The 24212-nt window shown below is 43.9% G+C and overlaps 1 protein-coding gene across 1 annotated transcript in view; it reads left to right on the forward strand.

The window, feature by feature from the left end:
• The window catches only part of SORCS3 (sortilin related VPS10 domain containing receptor 3), a gene marked incomplete at its 5' end in the record, with an annotated part of 521132 nt that overhangs the window by 239888 nt on the left and 257032 nt on the right, over positions 1-24212 (forward strand). The window lies entirely within an intron of this gene.

The raw sequence follows: 24212 nt of genomic DNA on the forward strand, positions 1-24212 counted from the left end.
GGGGGCCCAGCCCGGTGACCTCATGTGGAGGGAAGAGCTTCACAGCACAGCCGGTGCCTCACTAGCGGTTTGACCTGGACTATGTTATTGAACTTCTCTAAGTCTTACTCTCCTCATTGGTATATGGGGCTCCAATAGTATTTTAATAACTAATTTAAGGATTAAATGACAATGTATATGGAGTGCACAGAGTAGATGCTCAACAATGTGACTTTGTCCCCTCCCCTATTTAAATGAGCCTCTCCTGGCTTCCCCTCTGCTCAAGGATGCCACCCAGAACCCAGGATGCCGTAGCTGACTTTCTATCCCGGGAAATGGGATCTGTCTCTCTCAAACTAGTATTAGGCAAAGGACTTGCAACTTCCAAAGCAAAGAAGTGCACCCTCTGCATGGAGTCTATTTCTCTCTGTCCAGCCACCTGCTCATGCTCCTTCTCTTCTCACGGATCCATCGATTGCTTCTATCTCACTTAATTATGCATAAATTAAACATGAGAGGTGCCCGCCCTGAGCAGTGTGTGCAAAGCAAGTTTCTGCCCATTATTGGCCAAGCTCCAAGAGGCAGAGAGAGCTGGGGGCACAGGGATTCATATCCAGGTCCCTTGGCTTCCGAGCCCCACACAGCTTCCCCAGCATGGCACCCCCGTCTGTGAACCCATTAGCTTTCTCCACACCACACGTTTGCTGTCTTTTTGCTGTGTGGGGGGCACCGTGCCTGGCCCAGGGCCTGTTTGCCACACTGACAGACGTTGTATTTAAGTGGAGCTTTCACGTGGGAGTCAGCGCTAGGAGAGGACCCGGTGGCCCAAGACCTCAGCAGCTGCAGCTATGACAACAGCTGCTGATTAGACATCAAGACCAGGTTCTGGTTCTGGCTTGGATTTTACAATGAAAAAAAGTGCTAACATTTACTGTGCACTTACTGTGTGTGGTGCTAAGGGTTTTACAGGAACATTTTTCTCACATACAAATATATAAAGTAAGTGCTGTTATGATCCCCACTGCAAAGGAAAGGAGAAGGGGGAGAAAGAGAGTGACTGAGCCCCTCAAAGGAGTGGTGGTGGTGGGGGGGGCACACACTGAGACAGAAAGATGAAGTTGTCCCAGCTGGGGAGTGGCCAAGCCAGGTTTTGAACCCAGATTGTCCAAGTTCAAAACATAAGCTCTTAGTATGGTGTCTTATTGGCCTCCCTTTGCTTAGCTGGGCACGGTGACCTTCCAGAATCTCTCTTTGCATATCTAAAGAAGGATTGTGGCTACTCAGAGCACCTTGTGTCCTTCCAGCCCAACAGGACCACGGGCCCAAGCTGGGAGTTATGAAACCCGTTTTCTGCCAGGGAGAAGTCAGGGTGGTACAGGGTTGCTGAGTTTTCTTAAATACAGGACAGACACTAGACTGGGGTGGACGGGGGCAGGAAATAGCCTGGGGAAATGCCTTAGCATTCAATAATTTAAGAGCAAGCAGCAGGGTTGAGCTGTGGCATTCCCACTCGTGGGCCCCCACTAGGAAGCACCTGTCTGGGTTGGGGGTGAAGGGGGAGTCTCTTTCTACTTGGGCAAGAAGCCACTTAATGCAGATCTTGGCACTCCATCTCAGCAGTTGGTGGCTTGGGCACATTCTTACATATTTTTAAATTTCTCTCTCTCTCTCTTTTTTTGTCTGTGTTATCAGGATAATACTAGTACCCACTTCATAGGCTGATAGGAAGACTACATGAGAAATATTTCCAAATGCATAGCCAGTGACTGACACATGGTGCTCAGTAAATGATGTTTATTGTTACTTTTATCATTGTCCCAACCTCAGGACAACTGCTCCATTAAAGAGGGGGTCGGCCCATAGTGGATCCGCCCATTGATTAAGGGCACTCAGCCCGGCTGGGCACTCATGGCTCTTGCCCAGGCAAAGGGTGACCTATTTGGAGATGCGTGGAGCTGGTAGGGGACTGGAAGGTGGTCTGGCTCAAGTCTCTCATTAAACTGATGAAGAAACTGAGTCCCAGTGGGGGGGGGAATCTCACTTATTGAAGGTCACATAGCCACCTAATGGCCAAACTAGGGTTTTAGAAATCAGATTTCTGTCTCCAAGCCCAGTGTTCTTCCTATGAAATTGCACAGAAAGACCATGCATGGTACAGGCAGACCTGGGCAGACAGGCAGCTAAGGTGAACACTGACAGGGGCTTGCTGTCTCTGTCCAGTAATCCCCGAGTTTCCAGGCGATCTGAAGGGGCCAGGTTCATCTTTCAGACCAGGATGACTGGTGGGAAACCTGGGAAGGGCATGTGGCCATGGATAATGTCCCCAAGGCCACGTTGGACCCAGAGCAGCCAAAGGCAGCACGATCTTCTAATTGTAGAGGAGAGTCTGAGTTAAGACTGAACAAGGAGAGAAAAGGTCTACATTGAGCTGGCATCCAAAGAGTGAGAAAAGGCCCCAAACAGAAAGATTAGCCAGCAGGGAAGACAGCAGACAGTCAGGCCATGGACTAAAAGGCAGACCTGGGCATGAGTTTCCAGACCGAGACTGAGGTTATTGGCAGCACATTTTGATTGGGTACCTTTCGCTTGCTGGGGGGATGGTAACAGGAGAGGCACTTGAGTGATTAAAGCAGTCAGCGGGCCAGGCGAGGACAGTCACTTAAGAAGAGCAGCAGAGATAGGATGCAATTATCCAAAGTGGTCTTTGGCCTGAACCTCCAATCTTCAGTCATCCTGAGGAAGGCAGTGACAGCACATATATGCAGCGGAGATTTCCCGACTCCACTCTGGACCTCCCAGAGGAGTGAGCTGAGGTCAGAGCAGAAGCTTAGCATGCAGGTTAGCTCCGGAAAGGCGGCTTGGGATGCTGAACTGCTGGCTTCCTGGTCTCAACCACCCCGCCTTGATCCCAAATCACAGAGCATCGGCATAGGATAGCTCAGAGGGGACCAGCCTGGCAGGCACGAGGCATTTCTCAGAGAAGATTCCCTCAGCATTAGTAGCTCCTTGACGTGGCTGTCTGGAGACCATGTCTTGCCACAGCTGGCCCCTAAGCCAATTGTAAATGGTTGTAAGTACTCCGAGCCCATCTCTTCCTTCAGCAGCTATGAAGATTGTTTCTCTTCAGTCATCCAGCTGCTTGCATATGAACTCATGCTTGCTGCGTTTACCCTGAAGTCTTAGGGCCTGTTTTCCTTGGAAGTGAGGGAGAAGGAAGTGGTGAGGAAATGGGCCATTGCTCCAGCCATCCTCTCAAAAATGATACAGCAGTCCCCCCTTATCTGCAGTGCATATCTTCCAAGACCCCAGTGGATGCCTGAAACCGCAGATAGTTACCGAACCCTATATATGCTATGTTTTTGCCTATTATACATTCCTCTGATAGAGTTTAACTTACAAATTATGCACAATAAGAGATTAATAACAATAACTAATAATCAAATAGAATTATAAGAGTATCATATAATAAAAAGAATGTGAATGTACTATCTTTTTCTTTCTAAAATATCTTATTGTTCTGTGCTCACCCTTCTTGTGATGATGTGAGATAATACAGTGACTACATGGTGAGATGAAGTGATGTGAATGAGACATTATTAAGTAAAATTAAGGTGACTGGACACAAGCTCTGAGATATCACAGGAGTTGATTTGATAACCAGGACAGCTACTTAGTGATTAACAGGCAGGTAGCATATGGATACACTGGATTTATATCCCAGGTGGGACAGAGCAAGTGGGACAGTGTGAGGTTTCTTCACGTTACCTAGAAGAGTTTGTAATTTAAAACTTATGAGTTATTTATTTCTGGAATTTTCCATTTAATATTTTTGGATCTCGGTAGACCATGGGTAACTAAGACATCAAAAAGCAAAACCATAGATAAGGTGGGGAATTACAGTATAGTCAGAACTTTTCATTTATTTTCAGGAATCACAACTTGGGTCATGCAAATCCTACTCAGAAACTTTCAAAAGCTCCCCGGTATCCAGGGGAGAGTATATATGTGTGGTACAGCAAGTGGTTCTGACCAGACTTCTTTATGCCCTGCTCAATAGCATCAATTCTATGATCTTGGGCACATTTTACATGCTCCAAATCTCAGGCCAATTCTATAAATGGAAATTATAATACCTGCCTATATCTTCTGGGATGCTTTGGCTCTATAACGTGCAGGTGCAGAAAACTCTGCCTTAACTGGCTGAAGAATTCATCATTTCACATGATGAAGTCTAAAGGTAGAGTAATTCTGCCCTAGGCGGTTTTTCTCAGTGGGTAGAGCATTGGCCTGCAGACCAAAGAGTCCTGGGTTCAATTTCGGTCAAGGGCATGAACCTCTGTTGCAGGCTCCTTCCTGGCCCAGGCCCTGGTTGAGGCTCATGCAGGAGGCAAGCAATTGATGTGTTTCTCTGACATCGATATTTCTGTCTTTCCTTCTCTCTTCCACTCTCATTAAGAATCAATGGGAAAATATTCTCAGGTGAGGATAAAAAGGAAGGAAGGAAGGAAGGAAGGAAGGAAGGAAGGAAGGAAGGAAGGAAGGAAGGAAGAAATGTAGAGTAGTTCCCCATTGTTAAAAATTCATTGGTTCCATGACATCATCATATCATTGAGGAGCAGTTTCTTTCTGTGTTTTTGTGGTGTTTTTTTTTTTTTTTGCCATATAGAGAGTTGGTCTTTGTCCTCAGGCTGTTTCCTCATGATGGATAACAACAGGTTGCAGAGTTTCTAATATCACATCCAGTCATGAAAACGTTGAAAGAAGAATAGGACACAACATGCTTTCAGAATGAGGGTACTGTTTCCAGAATTGCACAGCTCCCAGCATTTTATTCCAAGTGCACATCCTTGCTGGGGCTGGGAAGACCAGGGAAGCTGAATGGGGCCCTGCCTCCTCCAAGTTCATGGCCGAACATGGGTTCTGTTAAAAAGGAAGAAGGAAAGGCATGGAGAGATGTTGTCTAGGCAACCAACAATATCTGCCACATTGCCTCATGGAGCTCTTTCTGAAGATGGTGGTATATAGGCTGAGTTGGCAAAGGTTGGTGATAAGCTATGTAAATCACGTGAATATAAACATTTTTCCTGTTCACCATCATTCCTGTCTTTATGTTTTGGCTCTCACTGATATGTGTCCACTTCACCTACCAAAGTCTAATTTCTCTTTCAAAGGTCAGCTTAAATCTTTCTTCCTCCATGAAGTTTTCCCTGCCATCCCAGTATTTCACCCCTTTTTTACCCTACCTCATAGCACTTCTGCCTCCAATCTCTGAAACACTGTAGCTGGACTATGGGATTAACTGCACCAGGTAACCTGAGGAAACTTGGAGAATATTGACTTGCAGACCCCACTTACGCCTGGAGATTCTAATTCAATAGCTCTGGAGAAGGTTTGGGATACATATTAGACAAAAAAAAAAAGATAATAAAAAAATGCTCCCAGGCATTCCTGATGGATAGCCAGGTTTAGAAGTGTTTTCTAGAACTTAACATCTGGGCTTCATCACCCACTGCAAAGATAGTGGATAACTTTTCAAGTTCTTTTCCTGGTTGGATAGCAAGGACCATATGTCACATATTTTGTGTCCCTGGGTGTTGCTTAACACACAGTCCGGGCACATGTATGCTATCAAGTCTTAAAGTGATTGTGTTTTCGTTGAGTCTTTTGAGTGTAAGGATTTAGAAACTTTTTCCCAGACTTTTTCTAGAGGTGTGGATAAATGTGCTCATTTACCCTAATATTCTAAGGCTTACAACCAAAAGAGGTTTGCTGGTTTGTTCCTCGGCTGGTTTCTGCCAAAGAGATAGACGATCTGCCTCCTCATGCTCTGCTCCAGGCTTGCTGCCCAGTGTTTCTATCCTCCTTTTAAAATTATAACCAATTTAGAAGATCCGACTGTGGTTTCCTTTAAGATTGCAGAGGCGGAAGGAGTCAAAATTGACTTAACATTATCTCTGAAAACAGCCAAGGGGTGCTTTTTGCACAGCTTCCTTTTACCAGTAATGATCAGAGTAGCAAGTTACTGCAGTTTTTGTTGGAGGCGCAGGGAGCTGATGGGAACACCGAGCAGCAGAATAGTCATCTGGTCCGTGGACATGCCCCAAATGACTGTGGTGCCTGTTGGCTTGTTTTGGGCTCTGAGTAGGATTGTGGAGGAATAGTAAGTAATAGCCCATAACTTGCTTAATGTGCGCTGGGGTCAGGGCTGAGTCTTTAATCCTTAAAATAGCCCCGTAACCCTGTGAGTTAGGCACTCACTTACCTCCATTTTGCAGCTGTGAAGACTGAGGCCAAGAGAGATTGAGAAATTTGTGTCACTGAGAAGCTAATGACTTAAATTTTAAACTCGAGTTTGATTGACTCGATTCCATACTCTGACCCACTCACTCTAGTGGAGTTCTAGAACACATGCACCAGTGCCTTCAAAGTCAATTTTATTGATTCTCAATTCTGGCTGCCCTTCAGGATTCCTCAAGGAGCTATAAAACCTACCCACGTCCAGGCCTCACCTAAGGGAGTGTTTAAATGATCTAGGGTGGGGCTCTGGCTTTACTAACTTGTAAAGCTTTCTAGATGACCCCAACGTGCTCCCGGCATCAAGAACCACTGGTCTAGTTGGCGTGAAGAAAAATTCATTCATCCATTGACTATTTTAGAGTGTGTCTTTGCTTTCATGGAGGCATACCCAGGAGGGTGGTATGTGCTATGGGTCACAGAGGAAGGAGGTGCTGATTCTACCAGTGAAGGCCAGGAGACTCAGAATGAATTAATATTTAAGCTGAGTCAACACATTGTTGGTAGGTTTTACTGAGGACTAATGGTGGTGATGGGTGAGGGAGTGTTTTCTGGGCAGAGGAAATAACATGTGTGATGGCATAGACATGTAAAAGAGTAAGGTACGTATGTTTAGGAAGCCTCAACTGACAGTGGGGTGAAAGCACACGTGAGGAGATGGCAGAGGAGGAAAGAGGTGATAAAGGGCCATGTGAGGAAAAGTCTCCTGTTCTGGGCTAGGAAGGTGTTTTTTTGTTTTGTTGTTGGTTTGTTTTTCTTAAGAGAATAAGGAGTCATTGGATCAGATCTGTGTCTTAGAAAGATCACTTGGGGAACAGGGTAGAAGATGGTGAGGTTGACAAGAGAGAGTCCAGTATGACATTGCCACATAAAAGCAGAAAAGGTCAGAAGTCATCTGAATGCCCAACCATGAGAAATGCATTAGTAAATTAAAATACATTAGTTTGATGGAATACTATGTAGTAATTAAATCTTATATTTGTTGATATGAAAAGCAATTCATTATATGTAAGTAAAAAGGCAAAAACAGTGGCTGGCATAATGCTCTAGGCAAGTGATATGAGGGCGTGGTGGAAGGATGGTGAAGAGGGGATAGCTTTGAGAAGTGCTAGAGATTAGAGAGTGGAACCAACTCAACTTAGTGCTTGACTCTGAAGGAATACGATAGAAGATTTTAGGATAATTCTCAGGATTTCAATTGTATGACTGGGTAAATGAGTGGGGGTTAGGGATATTAATAAGACATGGATGGATATGAGAGAGAGAGAGAGAGAGAGAGAGAGAGAGAGAGAGAGAGAGAAAGCTTTGGGCAAAAGATGATTCATTTAGTTGGGGCATGTTAAGTTTGACACTATGGAATATCCAGGTAAAAAGGTTTTTAGGCAGTTGGATTTATGGGTCTCTATCCTTAGGAGACAGGCTTATGCTTAAGAGCACACCTAAGTCTTGGCAAACAGATAAATTCAACAATAAAGTCTGTTTTCAATTTTTGTTATTGAACATAGGATCAAGTGTAAATAAACCCAGCCCACCATTAGTTCAGCAAACATCTATTGGAAACATTTATTACTCTGTGTTCAGAAGGATGCCAGGCACTGGGATCCCCAAGCCCAATCAGACTTGATCTCTGTTCAAGGAAACATATTGTAATAGAGATATGTATGGAGTGCTTGGTAACTCAGAAGAGGGGAGAGATTAATTCTACCAGGAGTGGTCACATTTGACTAGGCCTTAAAAGATGAGTTAGAGTTTGCCAAGTGGATCAATGTGTTTTATGTATTGCGGTTGCCGCTGAATCTCCCTTTAGAAATTAAGCATATTTCAAAAAAGTGGGTATTAATTTGAATGTCAGGGAACTGAATATTAAAATCCATTTGAAGAGTCTACTCTAAAATTCAAGAATTTCCTTTCTGAGACTATAACTAACACTGAATATGTTTCATAAGCCAGCTTACATTCTCAAGCTGGCTGAAAGCTCTTATCACTTTGATTTGTCACGAGGCAAAGCAACATGGACTATCGGAGTCAAGGTGGATGGTGCCTGCAATGGCTTTTCCTTCAGGCCGTACTAGCCAAGCCCAGATAGGGTCTTGGAAGGATAACCCTTCCCCAGGTCCAGGCAGATGCCCCCTTTCCCAGAGCTGCTTAAATGGGAAGGAGTGGATCAGTGCCAGCTCACCTCCAGGCGGCTAGTGAAGGTCACTCAGCAAAGCGGTGGCAGGATCCCACTGCTGTCTGCACCTCGCCACTCTATTGGGCACTTCCAAATGCTGCGTCCCCATGTGTTTGGCTGCTCTTCTTTGGCAGCGCTTGTGTGTACTTTTACCTTTAATTACAAGGCACAGCAGCGAGTATTGGTTGGCATTCGGGCGCCAGTGGGATGGAAGCCAGCCAAGTGGTAGACGCTTGACCTGTGGAAAGATGACTGATGGGCAGAGTTTGGACTCCAGCCTTCCCCTTTGATTTTGCTGCAGTTTTATGTGCTTTCTGCACTTCCGGGGCTCACTGTGCATGGGAGCCCATTCAACCTCAGCTTCCCTCTTTCTCTGTTGTGGTCAGTGCCTTACATTTTTGACTGGGAAATAAATATAGTGCGGAGACTCAACCTCAAACTGATAGGGCTCTCAGCAGTTGGCAGGTGCATTTATAACCTGAGACTGGGTTGTGCGTTGACATCTTCCAATTGAATGGCCTTTATTGGTCAGGAAGGAGTGTTTTGGGGGGGAGAAGTGTTATGTGAGATCATTTGCTTTTAGGCAGTTGCCTGCACTGCTCAGAATCGGCCAGTGACTGCCCGTTGCCTTCTGGATTCAGGCCAAACTCCAAAGCAGGCCTTTAAATCTACTCCATAAACTGCAGCAGGCATTTGTCTCACTTGTATTCTCCTACCTTAGAGGGCTCAGACACTGTGTTTCCCATTGGCTCCCATGGCAGCTCTTGTGCTTATGAGCTCATTAGGGTCTCCTTCCCATTCTTTCTTCACTTGTTTAAATTCTAACCATCTTCAGGGCCCTCTGCAGAAGTCATCATCTCCAAAAGACCTTCCCCGATTAGCTTGTTTACTGTTTGCTCCCACATTGACTGGCATTTCCACTCTGTGTGTTATCTTTTAATGTTCCTCTCTCTAGAAATATGAAGAGCTCTTTTTTGAGCAGGCACTGAGTTTTCCCCATTCTTGTGCCCATTGTACTGGTAGTGCCTGGCGCAAGGCCTTGCATGCTCTCAGAGCACAACCTTCTTGTTGCTGCCTTGGACGGAGCCAGGATGCAGGTGTTGAAGGCCGTTCCAGGGAAGCTGGATCCCAGCCACCTGTTGATGGTTCTCAGCGTTTCCCTGGGTAAAGCCTGTGGATGGCTAACTACTGAAGAGGGCTTTTGCTTCAGCTTCTATCCCAGCTTCCCAGATCTGCTTTCCTGGCCCAGATAGCACCTGAGCTTGGCTGTTCCTCCTGGACTCACCTTCTATATTCAGCATTCTGCTGGCCTCTGCTGTCATTGCAATAGGACTAATGGCTTCCAGCTGTCATAGCTTATAGTCTTCCTGCAGCATCCTCTGCCAGAGCCTCATACCTTCTCTGGAAGGAGAGAGTAAGGGGGGCATTTATGGTGGAATTGATTGCTTCCTCCTTGGTACTTTCACAGCATTCTGTTTATCTCCTGTCCTGGCATGCATCTCCCTGCAGCTCAGCCATTTATGTCTGTCTCCCCTGTTAAACATTGAATGCCCTATGGCTAGAACCATGCATTCTCTGGCTGGGCTTATGGGTACCTAACACAGTGCTTGGCACTGGGTTGTCATTCATTTCAACTAAGCTGAAATCAATAAGCAGTCGTGAAGGGTCCTAGAAAGTGTCCAATCAAAGTAGGTGAGCCATATGTACTCCATATTATATTTTTGAAGCTACTCTGCTCCACATTTTTAAGAGTGTCCCCATGGGGCTTGACACTCAGGAACACTGGAAGTTTAGGGGCCATTTTGGGTCTTCTGGGTGGAAGTACCACTGGGGAAGAAGGAGGCCAAGTCAGGCCCAACTGGGAAGGCTCTGTAAAGTGACTGCTCTCACCCAAAACCTACTCAACAAGAGGATTTCCTGGTATGTTTTCTCACTGACCCTGTTCCAAAAAGACAAAAGAGATTTGGTCATGGATGTCTCTTGCTCCATAACACTCATCAGGTAAAGAACAAGTCAAACTTTAAAAAAATATATTTTTTTCTTATTGAAACATGAAAAAAGAAATTGAGAGATTGAGTCCTTAATCACTAGACTTCTATTTAATATCAGTTATTCTTTCTGGTTCTCTCCACCTTGTGTCACATAAGAAATTTGGATTTTACACAACCCGGGGAGAATGGGAACACCTGTGACCTCATTTGGTGATTGTCTTCACTACACTTGGCCCTGGACAAGTGTCTGTCTGGCTCATTTGGAGATGGCTGACTCTGAAGGGGTCTTGTCTTCCTCTGTGATGAACTGGGCTGTGCACACCTTCTATAGGGTTCTCAAGGTCATGGATTCTACTCACAGTCACACCCATTTAAATTTCTGCCACTTTAATGCTGCGTATCAGACTCAGAGTACAACCCTTCCTACTGCTATAGAATATAATTTTAAGGGTTGGATCTGTTCTTTTCAACCAGAGCACCAAACTTTGATGATCTGGCTAACTTCCCTGGGCTGGTCTAGATCTGGGAGAAGAAAGCAAAGATGATTTTAACAGTGGTTTCCAAATACAAGCATCTCTCTCTTCTTGCTCTGGCTCTGAAACAAAGCAACAAAAAATGTGTGAAGTCCCCACTGGGCCAAAAGAGAGTCCAATCCTTGGAAACATAGACCTGGCTGTCTGCTTGGACGGTTTTATGTGGGGAATTGGGACTTAGCTTTTGTTTCAGCCTCATGAGTCTGGAGCATTGAAAAAGAAGATACAATTTTATGTCTTAATAGGTTATCCTGCTCAGTTAAATTCTCAATAAATCACCCTGCTATAAGGGCAGGGATTGTCTTATTTTTTTCTAATGATAAAAACATCCTGTATTCATCAGGGAGGCAATGCAGAGATAGGATAAGGGTTAAGGAGATCTGACTAAAAGATCAGGACTGTGGAAGGAGAAATATGGATGGAATTTGACCAATTTGTTGCTGCATTTTCCAAAGACTTCCAGAAGTTAAATACCATAGTTAACTAGAGAAACTGTTGAAATATTTTGGAATACAGGAAATTTTATTTTATTTTTAATTAATTAATTAATTGATTGATTGATTTCAGAGAGGAAAGGAGAGGGAGAGAGATGGACACATCGATGATAAGAGAATCATGGATTGGCTGCCTCTTGCACTGCTTCTACTGGGGATCGAACCTGCAACCAGGGCATGTGCCCTGACCAAGAATTGAACCTGTGACTTCCTGGTTCATAGGTCAGTGCTCAACCACTGAGCCACTCTGGCTGGGCTGGAATAGAGGAAATTTTAAAAGTCCAGTATCTATTGGAGAAAATGGATCTGTGATTCAAATGTTTCCTACCAAGAAGTCATCAGGCCCAGATGGCCTCATCAGTAAGTTCTTCCAATGGTAGGGAAAATATAACATGTATATTAGAGAAGTTCTTCAGAGAATAGAAATAGGGGAAGTATTTCCAACTCATTATGATGGTAGCATAACTGTGGTACCAAAATATGAGAATGACATTAAAAGAAATAAAAAATTACAGATTGATTCCACTCCTTAACATACATGCAAAAATCCTTCACAAAACTGCCCTGGCTGGTATTGCTCAGTTGGTTGGGTGTTGTCCCATGCACTGAGAGGTTGCAGGTTTGATTCTGGGTTGCGGCACATGCCCAGGTTTTGGGCTTGATACCCAATAGGGGGCATGCAGGAGGCAGCTGATCAATGTTATGCTGTCACACAGATGTTTCTCTCTTCCCTCTTTCTTCCTCTCTCTCTAAAAATCAATAAAAAATTATTTTAAAAAAGAACCTTAACAAAACAATAGCTAATACCAGCCCTCAAAATATAAAAAGGATAACATATCACAACCAAGTTGGGTTTATTTCAGGAATGCAAGATGACCTTAAAAATCAAATGTATCACCACAATTACATAATAAAGGAGAATATTATATGATAATCTCAACTGATGCAAAACAAAATATTTGCTGACATTCAACACCCATTCCTGATAATAACTCATAGCCATCTAGATAAAAATTGAACTTCCTTAATCTGAATATATATATATATATATATATATATATATATATATATATGCTACAGCAAACATCACACTTAATGGTAAATTTTTGAATGTCCTCTCCTAAGATTGAAAATTGGATAAGGATGCCCACTCCTCACCTCTTTTATTCAGCATTATAAAGAAATTTCTTGCCAGTGTAAAAGGCAGGAAAGAAAGAAAATGTATAAAGATTGGAGACAAAGAAATGATAAGATTATTGTCAATGTGGAAAATTCAAGAGCCTCTACACAAACTGGCAAGGTTACTGAATATAATGTCAATAGATATAAAAATATTTCTGTATGATGGAAACAAGCAAATAGAAAATAAAATACAAAAATGTTCTATTTGTAATAACATCAAGTAATATGTGTTAAATATGTAGGTACGATAATGTAATCAATACAGTAATAAACGATGAGCAAGGCCTCTGTACAAAAGACACAAAATATTGCTGAGAGAAGTTAAAGAAGCCTAACTAAATGGAGAGAAAACCTTATTATGGCTAAAATAACGTAATGATGTAAATGTGTTAATTCTCTCTCAAACTCATCTATTAATTCCAAACAGTTCCAATAAAAATCCCAGTGGAGGATTTCTGTGGAATTTGACAAGGTAATTCTAAAATTTATAGAAAAAATGTTAAGTACCAAAAATATATAAGACACTCTTAAGAAAGTAAGTTGGATAAATTATACTATCACATTAACACTTTGTTAAAGCTACAGTAATTAAAACAGAATAGTATTAGCACAAAGATGAAAAAATAAATGAGAATAGAACCCAGAATAGAACATATATGTGACATTGAAATGTAGTGATAAAAAGGTTATATTTTAGTAAATGTAGCTTGGTTTATTGATTATCTAATTTAAAAAAGATTCTTGGCTCCTGTCTCATTCTTTACACAAAAACCATGCCTGATAGATTACAGATATAAATGTAGAAGTTAAAACCATAAACCTTCCCAATAAAAACATGAGAGATTACCTTTATGGTTTCTGGGTAGGCAAAGATTTCTTACATAGGCCACAGAAACTTTCAACCAGACAGGAAATACTGATAAATTGAAATTAATGGAATGAATAGTTTTTATATGCTTATATTCAAAATAAGGCTTCTGTTAAACAAAAGCATTATAAAAGGAAAGCCAATTAATAAGCGAGGTGTTTGTAATACATATATCTGAAAAAGGACTCATATTCAGAGTATATAAAGAACTCCTACAAATCATTAAGAGAAAGAACAATGACTCAATGGAAAAATGGACAAAAGACTGAACTGACGTTTCACCAAAGAAGACATCTAAATGTCCCATAAAACTTGCTCATCAGTCATCAGGAAATATAAAATAAAGTCATCATGAAGTCCCTTTATAAAAACAACATATTAGCTAAAACACAAAAGATCAACAACACTAGTATTGGCAGGTTGCAAATCACCTGGAACTTTCATACTCTGCTGAAAGGGATGTAAATAGTTACAGTCACTTTGATAAATGCAGCATCTACTAAGGATGAACATACACATAGCCTATGACCCATCAATTCTACCTTTAGATGTATATTGGACAGAAATGCATGCATACATGCACCACACGACATGTAGAAGAATGTTCATAGCAATAAAAGCCACAATGTGGAACCATCCCAAATGTCCACTAACAGTCAAATGGACCGATAAATTATGGATTATTTATACAATGGGATACCACACGATAAAGAAGAGAAAGAACGAGTCACTGCTATAAGCAAGCAACAAGATGGGTCCATCTTATAGAATGTGGTGCCATACATGTGAGACAAGAAAGAATGCACAGTGTATAGTTCTGTTGATTTAACATCTACAAAGAGTGAAAACTAATGAATGTTAATAAAAGAAAGGATAGGGGTTACTTTTGGGAGAGAAGGGACACAGGTGGGTTTCTGAGGTGCTGCTAATGTTCTTTGTGTCAGGAGTGAATATACAGGCACACTCATGAAAATTCATCAAGCAGTTCTATCCTTGTGCATGCTGACTCCAATACATTGTTTATATGAAATTATTTTGTCATTAAGGAGGCACCTTGATTCAAAAGGGGAGCCATGGCTATTCTGTTCAGTAGCACACACGTTTTTCACAAAATTAATCACACACACACACACACACACACACACACACACACACACACACCAAAAAGTATGTTTGCCTCATGTGGTGCATTCTCTTTAGACAGGTAAGTATATCCTCAGTCACACTGGGAAGCTTGGGGTGGCATAGTCAACCCTCCAGGGTGCTGTGGGAATGGTATTTGACACAAGTGGTTGTCATTTTGAGACCATTTGGAGTGGTTTTTTAGAGCCCCCACGTTGGCTTCAGGCAGACTTGAGTTCTAGGCTCTTCAACCTGTAAACGGTGTTATTTTGAGTGAATGGTCGAGTTTGGAAAACTTCAGTGTCTTTATTTGTAAAATGAGAATGAGTTTAATACTTAGCTGGGCTGGGGGTGAGGGGGCGGGTTAGAAGAGGTCAAGGGGGGGGGGAAGGGGACATATGTAATACTTTCAACAATAAAAATTTAAAAATATATTTTTTAAAAAGAGTACTTATCCTCTGTGGCTGGGTTGGGGAACCTTTTTTTCTTCCAAAGGCCATTTGGATGTTTATAACATCATTCACAGGCCATACAAAATTATCAACTTAAAAATTAGCCTGCTATATTTGGTCAAACATGTAATTAACTCACCCCTAATGCCTTGGCAGAGCCAGACCAAATGATTTTGTGGGCATTATACGGCCTGAGGGCTGCACCTTCTCCACCTCTGCTCTAGGGTGTTGTTGAGTATCAAATGAGATAATCCACAGTAACTGCTCCGTTAATGACAGGTTTCGTTGTGGTGAAAGCCATAGGGCTGAGGAGGGAGCATGGGGTTGTTTACACATGTCTGTAGGGGGCCCAGAATACAGTCAGGAATATAGGACTCCTTGCTTCTTCTTCTCTCTGCTCTCTCTCTCATTTGGCCCCCCTCTTCACCCTCCTCCTCTCCTGTCTTCACTGTGCCTCAGGGGATTCCAGCCCCATTGCTCCCTGCCTGGCTCATGTGGTCTCTCTCTATCCACATGGTGTGTGTGGTTATAACGGAGCTAACCTGTTTTCTCTTTAGCAGCAGAAACCAAAAGTGTCTGACAAGTGCCTTGTGTGCTCAGACCATCGCAGGGGCTTTGATGTGGAGGCAGGGCACTCATCACGCTTTGTAAAGGCTGGGACCCAGCTCCAGCTTTGCCATGAAGTCGCCTGCAGTTGGTGGCCTTGCAGTTGGAATACAAGACGAGCAGTCCTGTATTCCACGGTTTCAAAAGAAGCCAGAAGTTCCGCTTCCACTGGCAGAGAAAGTTCGCACGTCCTAGGGTCACAGCTCTGCACTTCTGCTCGCCTCCCACCCTCCTCCCCGTGGGTACAGCCTTAACTGAGACATTCTCCTCTCTCCTCTCCTTCTGCACGAGAACCAATTGCATGTGGCTCGAGGGAGCAAAGGCATCAGAGCATGCTTCTCTTTATGTGGAGCTAATGGTGTTGTTTCCTTGGCAGGATTTCCGAGTCTTGGGAAATCAGAGCTCTCACTCCCTCTGAGCTCAGACTGTTCCTTTGGTGGGAGGCTCTGGGAAGGCACATGTGGCAGGGATGGGGACAGCAGGGAACAGCAAGAAGCCCAACTGACCTCTGGGAGTGACATGTCTTTTGCTCACATATGAGAAGCCGCTCTGCTTCTCCCTCCAGGAGGGAAAATGCGGCTGAGCCAGGAAGGACTCTGTTGGAGAGGTGCCCTTTGACAAAAGAACGTTCTATGGCAGGGGTTGGCAGTGAGATCCATGCCTGCTGTATTTTATGCAGATTAGAGAAGCATTTCACCTTCTCTGTGGGTACCATTAAAAAATCACACACTCCAGCTGGGACAGAGGGAGGCTCAGGAAATGCCAGGATTTAGAGAGAAGACCCTCATTCTATTTTTCTCTTGCGGGGGGGGGGGGGGGGGAGGAAGTCAGTGGGTCAGTGAATCCAGAGCACCCAGGCTCTCCCACCACAGGGATGCTGTCTTCGTGGACAGAGAGGTCCACCCGTGCTGCAGAAATACCTCAGCCCTACCAGAGCTCGGAGACAGGCAGTGCTTACCAGCGCCCACTTCCTGCCCCAACACTAGACTTGATGGTTTTTAAAGACTTTGGGCATAAGCATTCTGAAAACAAAACTATTTGTCTGGACACTTTTTTATCATTATAAACATGAGTGAGAGTGTTTAAAGGACTTTTTACAGAAGAGGATCCCAGTGGGAATAAGAATAGGCTTGGCAATGAGGAACGAGTAACACATGTGCAACCTTCATGCTCTTCCCAACTGTATGTTGCCCACCACCTCTCTGATGGATGCATCATACTGATCCCTCCCTGGCCCTGTCTTGAGTGCCCAGGGGTCCTGCTTACCTTCGAGGAGGTGGTAGCTGTGCCCTATGTCAGCTGTTTAAGTCCATCTACAGGGTTCTTCTGTGTCTGGTAGAAGTTGCAAAAATAGCATGCAAGGCACAGAAATGAGGGCTTTACCAAGTTAGTAATTACCCATACATTCTGATGGGGGTGCATCATGCAAGATGGAAAAATCAATATCAAGGAGCTGGAAAGCCAGCTTCAGGCATCACATAGGCATTCAACTGGGCATAAAAACTGTCAAGGTGGGTGGGGATACTAGTAGAGGTGATTATAAGAAACTAGAGGCCAGATGCACAAAATTCGTGCAAGAGTAGGCCTTCCTTCTCCAGCTGCTGGCACCGGCTTCCCTCTGGAACCTGGGACCCGGGCTTCCCTCCAGCTGCCAGCAGGCATCCAGACCCGGGCTTCCCTTGCAGCCCCAGCTTCGTCAGGAAGGTCATCTGGAAGGTCGTCAGGAAGGCTGTCCGGTCTAGTTAGCATATTAACACTTTTTTTATTATAGACTAGAGGCCCAGTGCACGAATTCGTGCACGGAGGGGGGTTGTCCCTCAGCCCAGCCTGTACCCTCTCCAATATGGGACCCCTCGAGGGATGTCCGACTGCCCAAACTGCTTCTGCCTGCCAGCCTGATCACCCCCTAACCACTCTGCTGCCACCCTGTTTGCCCCCAACTTCCCTCCTCTGCCGGCCTGGTCACCCCTAACTGCCTTCTCCTGCAGAGTTGATCACCTCCTACTGCCCTCCTTTGCAGGCCTGGTCCCTCTCAACTGCCCTCCCTTGCAGGCCGGGTGCCTCCCAACTGCCCTCTCCTGCTGGCCATCTTGTGGTGGCCATCTTGTGTCCACATGGGGGCAGGATCTTTGACCACATGGGGGCAGCTATATTGTGTGTTGCAGTGATGATCAATCTGCATATTACTCTTTTATTAGATAGGATGGAGGCCTGGTACAGGGGTGGGGGCCAGCTGGTTTGCCCTGAAGGGTGTCCCGGATCAGGTGGGGGTTCCCTTGGGGCGTGGGGCGGCCTGAGCGAGGGGCCTGTGGTGGTTTGCAGGCTGGCCATGCCCCCTGGCAACCCAAGCGGAGGCCCTGGTATCTGGAATTTATTTTCCTTCTACAATTGAAACTTTGTAGCCTGGAGCGGAGCCAAGCCTGGGGCTCCCTCCGAGGCTGGCAGCCATTTCTGTTGGGGTTATAATTGAAACTTTGTTGCCTTAAGCGGGTGGGCCCGGCCAGGGTGTGTGGAAAGCTTTGCTTCCCCTGTTGCCGGCAGCAACCCTGGCCTGCTCTCTCAAGCTCCATTCTGCCACCATTTGTTTGAATTTGTTTACCTTCTATAATTGAAACTTTGTAGCTTGAGTGGAGGCTTAGGCCTGGCAAGGGCAGGCGGAAACCTTGGCTTCCTCTGTTACCTAGGAAACCTTGCTCTCTGTGGCTGTAGCCATCTTGGTTTGGGTTAATTTGCATACTCGCTCTGATTGGATGGTGGGCGTGGCTTGTGGGTGTGTCGGAGGTATGGTCAATTTGCATATTTGTCTATTATTAGATAGGATGGGCAAGACCGGCAATGTGGAGGTGAGTGGAATGGGATAAAGAACCTACGAACATGAGAGAAGTGTTCCAGCTGGGAAATAAGTTGGCATGTGAATTAATTTATCCGGCATCTTCATGGGGCCAGACCTGGGGACATAGTAGCTGTACCAGCCCACCTGCTTCATGTTGTTGACTTTCCAGGTTGATGTACTAGTATAAGCTCCTTCCTCGTTTTTGTTGACCTTGCTATGTGTCCAAAGGAAGAGTCCTAAATGAAAGGAACCAGAAAGTAAACCAATAATCAGATTTCCCGCCTCTTAGGGGTTATCCAATGGGGCCTATAACTCCAAATCCAGGCTCTGGTTATTCACAGTGAAGTCTCTACAGGAAGTATTTTATTATGCGCCACAGTTCTCCTGGTTGCAATTGCTACCACCCTCATTCCTCCCAGCCATCCACTAAATATTACTTACTTTGCCAAGGAATGTGAATTCATGCTAATAATACCACCAGCTAATTTAAGCTCATTTGTTGCTGAAAAGACCGCCACCCAGGATATAAAGGGGAAAGGTGCTTTGATTAGTGACCGCTTGGGGTTATGCACCCCTCCAGGTCTCCATGGTGTGAATAACCAGGTATTGACAGGAGAAAGCCCAGTTTATTTTTGTATTGCATGTTTCAAAAACATCAATAGGTCCCTTTAGTGCATAATCCCCGCCCCCTTTCAGAGGCAGAGAATGGAGAGCTGGCTGTATTTAAAATTGCTATGTTCCCTTCGTCTTTCAATTGCTGTGTTTTCCACAGATTCTATGTTTGTGTTTGGGCATCGGTGGGGGAGAGACACGGTGGTGGAAAGAGCTTTTTCTGCTTGTTTGCCATCGGGGAAGCAGAATAGTTTTGGAAGTAGCTCAAGTCAGATTTTAGTTTGAATTGGCAGTTCAAGAGAATGATAGATGAGCTGAATTATTTTTCTCAGAGAGTGAAACACTAACAGAGAGGACATTCTCTGAGGGGTTCAAAGTATGCCGTGTTAAGAGAAGAAGTTAAATATGACTTCTATTCTTTAGGAAATGTGATGCTGTCTCTTGGAACCCCTTGCGGCGTTTCATATAATATATTCTGTTTTCCTTACACAGAGATATATAATAAAGAGAATCTTAGAGCAAGAATCTGGCTTAGTCTAGGTTTTGGAAGTTTATTCATTGTGGCTTTTTGAATAGAAGCAAGTGCATGTTCAAATTCATGTTACCTGTAAGAAAACCCACTATAGATACATTTTGAATTATAAAATATGCAGGCTTTGAGTTTCTATGTGGACGGAGGAGGAAGGGGTAGGGGAAATAGTGAATTTATTGGTCAGTTCCTTGGCGTATTTCACTGTTCATTTGCAGATCATTAGCTACTTGGCGGAGAACTGAGGGGAGAGAAACTTTAAATTGCACATTGAATATCAATTTGAAGTGAAACGGTAATGAGTCAGTGGAGGAATACGATTCGATTTACACAAGTTCAATTTGTGTGCAGGATTTGTTTAAGCTGCACCAGCCCACCTGTACAGATGTCAGTGAGGCACAGAAAGTATCCATCTAAGATGCAGAGGTAGGAGCCACGACAATAAGAGATAAGTGGAGGTTGAGCCAAAATAATGTGTAGCAGCAGAGAAAGCAAGACTCCTCTGAGTTTTCCTACCTTTACACCCCTGTTCCCCTCCTTGCAACACCCTTCTGCCTTATTCCTTATTAATCTTCAAAATGTTACTCTCTGAAATAAAGCCATGTATGATTACTGCCCAAACCAATGAGATACTGTATCTTTTTTTATTGTCTGAAGTTTTACATATGTCTCCTTTTTCCCCAATTGACCCCACCCCCTCGCCCCTAGCCATTCCCACCCCAGGCAAGCCTCCACCACCCCAGTGTTTGTGTCCATTGGTTATGCTAATATGCACGCATACAAGTCCTTTGGTTGCTCTTTAACCGCCCCCCCCCCCTACCATACTGTATCTTGACTTTTTTGACCAAGTAAAAGCTAATTTTAGGACAATAGACAATAGTATGTTTTGGGGTTTAGAAACACTGGATTTTAGTTCCTGCAACATCACCTACGAGTGGTCTGACCTTGGGTTATGTTTGAAAACTGGTTAATAGAGACTCCTAACTCCTACTGTCTTTGTGAGGGTTAAATGAAGAACTGTGTGTAAAAAAATCTTAGCATACAGCTTGGCACATAGCAAGAGCAAGGAATATTAGCCATCATAATTGCAATTATGATTTTAAGGCTATTTTTATAGATCTGGTTTAGTTACAAAAATGTTTTATAAATTGGCTTTGGAGAAAACTTGATGGAAATTTCCATTTGAATAACAGGGCTAGTCCATGGGAATTGGGGGAAGGCACCGCTAACTCTGCTTCGGATGGGGAAAATGCTGTCTTGGGTAAAAAATTGGAGGCGGGGGGAGAGGTTCATGTGTTCACCCCAGAAATCAGAATCAGCATTTCCAGATCCTATAGCATGGGTTTTGAACGTTCTACCAAGCTTTCCAGGATTCTTAATTCCATTAAAGTAGAAACTCACAAACATATATGTGAATGCTGCTCTCCAGGTGACCTCATAACTTAAAGGCTGGGTGATTAATAGCAACGATTTCAGCAAAGCAGGGTTATAACTGCATCTATGTTGAATGCTTTTTTTGGAGAAAGTCGACTTGTTTTTAACCGCACCACACTTACTGAGTCAGAATCCGAATTTTAATAATCACCACACCTGCTGAGTCAGAATCCGAATTTTAATAAGATCTTTGGTGATTCATGAGCATCTTCAAGTTTAAAATGTACTAAACAATACCTTTTCTCCCCTTAGTCTTATTTTTTAAAGATATTTTTATTGATTTCAGAGAGGAAAGGAGAGAGATAGAAACATCAATGACGAGAGAGAAGCATTGATCGGCTGCCTCCTGCACGCCCCACACTGGGGATCGAGCCCACAACCTGGGTATGTGCTCTGACTGGTAATCGAACCATGATCTCTTGTTTCATGGGTCGATGCTCCACCACTGAGCCACCTCAACTGGGCTCCGCTTAGCCTTAAATTGGGCCTGCCTAGTCTACATGGCCAGGGCCCTTTGAGCCTGCATTCCCCCGTGGTGCAGGAACAAATGCTGAGGGTCCTTCTGTTGTCCACCTTGTGATTAAGTTGAGAGCTGTGCTCACTCTTTTCCAACCAGAGTCAGGTTTCCCTCCCAGGTGCTTGCCTCTACAGCCTAATTGCATGCACACACTGACACCGCACACTTGCATTTGCTTCCCCTTGAGGTCACTGTGAGCTGGACACCACCGCCGGAGAGTAGTTAGAGTTGTGTGAACATGTTGTGAATTAGTAGTGATGGCGACTCTTGCCTATTAGTGTGGAAAGAGAATGGCTAATTCCAGCTCATTTCTATTCTAGAAACTAAATGCAGACTCTGAAAGCAGCAGCTCATTGCTGCACAGTTGATACCAATTGCTTTCCAACCACGTTATGCGTAAATAGGTGGTTTTTAGAAATCCTAAAATGTAGGTTTCTTAGGAGGTAAGCCACACACCTTCTGGGGCTTGGTGTGGAGTTAGTGAAGGTGCCCAGGGGTATCTGGGGACCCCACTTCTGATGGAGTAGTGGGGAATCGAGGTTATTCAGAGAAGGATACTTAGTAACACATGGTGTCCTGATTCTCTGGTAATTAGTTCTGTCCCCAGTGCCCCGTCATTCTCTCCTTCAGTCCCTCATTTCCCATTGAGTCCAAGGAGGCTGAACCCTGTGATGAAGGCTGAGTCTGCTTTTCACACTCCATTTTCCTTAGCAGGAGTCCTCCAAGTCCTTTGTGGCCGTCCTTGATGAGGGGCTGTCAGACCATAGCAGTTCACTTCCGTTCTGCAGGGGGCTGGAGAATGGTTTTCTTGTGGCAACACTCTAATGAGGTGGAGGTCACACTGTGTATACAGTAGAATCATCTTGGTGATGGTTGATAGGCACATCCAGGACTCTGTTCCCTGAGTCAGAAATTCCAATCTAGTCTGTCTGAGGTAGGACTCAGGGAGATGGAACATTTAAGAAGCATTTCATATGGGTTTTTTTCAAGGTGCCACGATTGGCTAATTATTATATCATCAATAACTGTGGAATTTTAAGAAGATGGCTGAGTCTCTGACATGCCCTCAACTGTATATGAAGATAATTGCGATGGATAGTCTTGCTCTATAATCATTTTCTCAGAGTTAGTTAATTATTACTTCACTCAGACATGTCTATCAACACCTTCAATGTCCCAGATATTAATAAAGATAAGAAAGATAAATCAGACACAGTCACTGTTCTCAGAGATGTCGCAGTCTGCCAAGGACACAAACATACAGAGCAATGAATGGTGCTAGGCATACTAGTGGGTATAATAGCAACAGGACACAGGACCCCCCAAGGATCCAGAGTTGGGAAGACAGGCATAAAGTTCCCATTGTGTTCTGATAGCTCTCTCTATAGGTTCTATAGGGATGGCTACAGCAAGGGGAGACCGAGAATCTTGGGCAACTCTTGGTCTTATAGGAAGGCGAAGGTTGTCCTAAAATGTCCAGTCTGATGGAGAAGATAGATCCAAATATTTAAGTAACTGGTTTTCCTCTGACTCATATGGGTTTTGGTCTCAAAAAAGAAAAAAAAAACACCTGTTAAGAAAACTCATGCTGCCAAGGGGAATCTCAAAAGGGCTACTGGGTATTTGTGTGATTTCTAGGAAATGTGGTGGTCCTGTTCTTTTTTTTTTTTAAATGTTTTTATTGATTTTAGAGAGAGAGGAAGGGAGAAGGATAGAGAGATAGCAACATTGACATCAATCAGCTGCCTCCTGCACATCCTCTGCTGGGGATCCAGCCTGCAACCTGGGCATGTGCCCTGACTGGGATTGAACTGGGGACCTCTTGGTTCATGGGTTGATGCTCAACCACTGAGCCACACTGGCTGGGCATGGTGGTCCTGTTCTTAAAAGTTTAGAAGAGATGTGATTCACTCCATTGCTTGGAGTTTTGAAGGCTATCTGTCCACTGTTCATTATCCAATAATAAATATCATCGTGAAAGTCACCTTTAACACTTAAATGTTGCTGGGACTTCATGCGATTGAACTGAATGGACTGACATGGTATTAAAAAGTCATATGGGTGAGCTTTTATAACCCATGCTCCATAAAGCTGCATAAAGCAAGCACCTGCACACTACCCTTTAAAGTGAGAGCATTCGAGCATGACATTTAGACATGAAGGAGCCTTTGATTGTTAATTAAACCTGTTGGCAATGTTAATTTTTAAGAAATAGAAGAGGAGGCTTGAGGCAATTAGAAGAGGATTTGTTCCTGGGAAGATAGGACACCTAGAACTGTCACTTACATAAACAGGACACGTGGATTCTTCAGAGGCTGTAGCCCAAGCTGGACCTGGGATCCCAGGAGGAAAGCAGACCTGTAACAAGGTTCACTAACCAGTAGTTGGCTGTGGGTTTAGTGCAGCTTTCTGACTATCCTTACAGTGGCGTTTGTGGTAAGTGTTTAGATCCACTGTATTCTTATTATCTTCCATTAAGCAGAGGGTTTATTTGGAGACTAGTCACTTTACAAGCTAGATGGGAATTAGTTTTGTGCTTACTAGTATTTTTAGCTTAATATCTTCATCTTCATTTTGCTTGGCAAGCGAGAGA

Source organism: Cnephaeus nilssonii (genome assembly GCF_951640355.1).
Source record: "Cnephaeus nilssonii genome assembly, chromosome: 16".
Lineage (NCBI taxonomy): Eukaryota > Metazoa > Chordata > Mammalia > Chiroptera > Vespertilionidae > Cnephaeus > Cnephaeus nilssonii.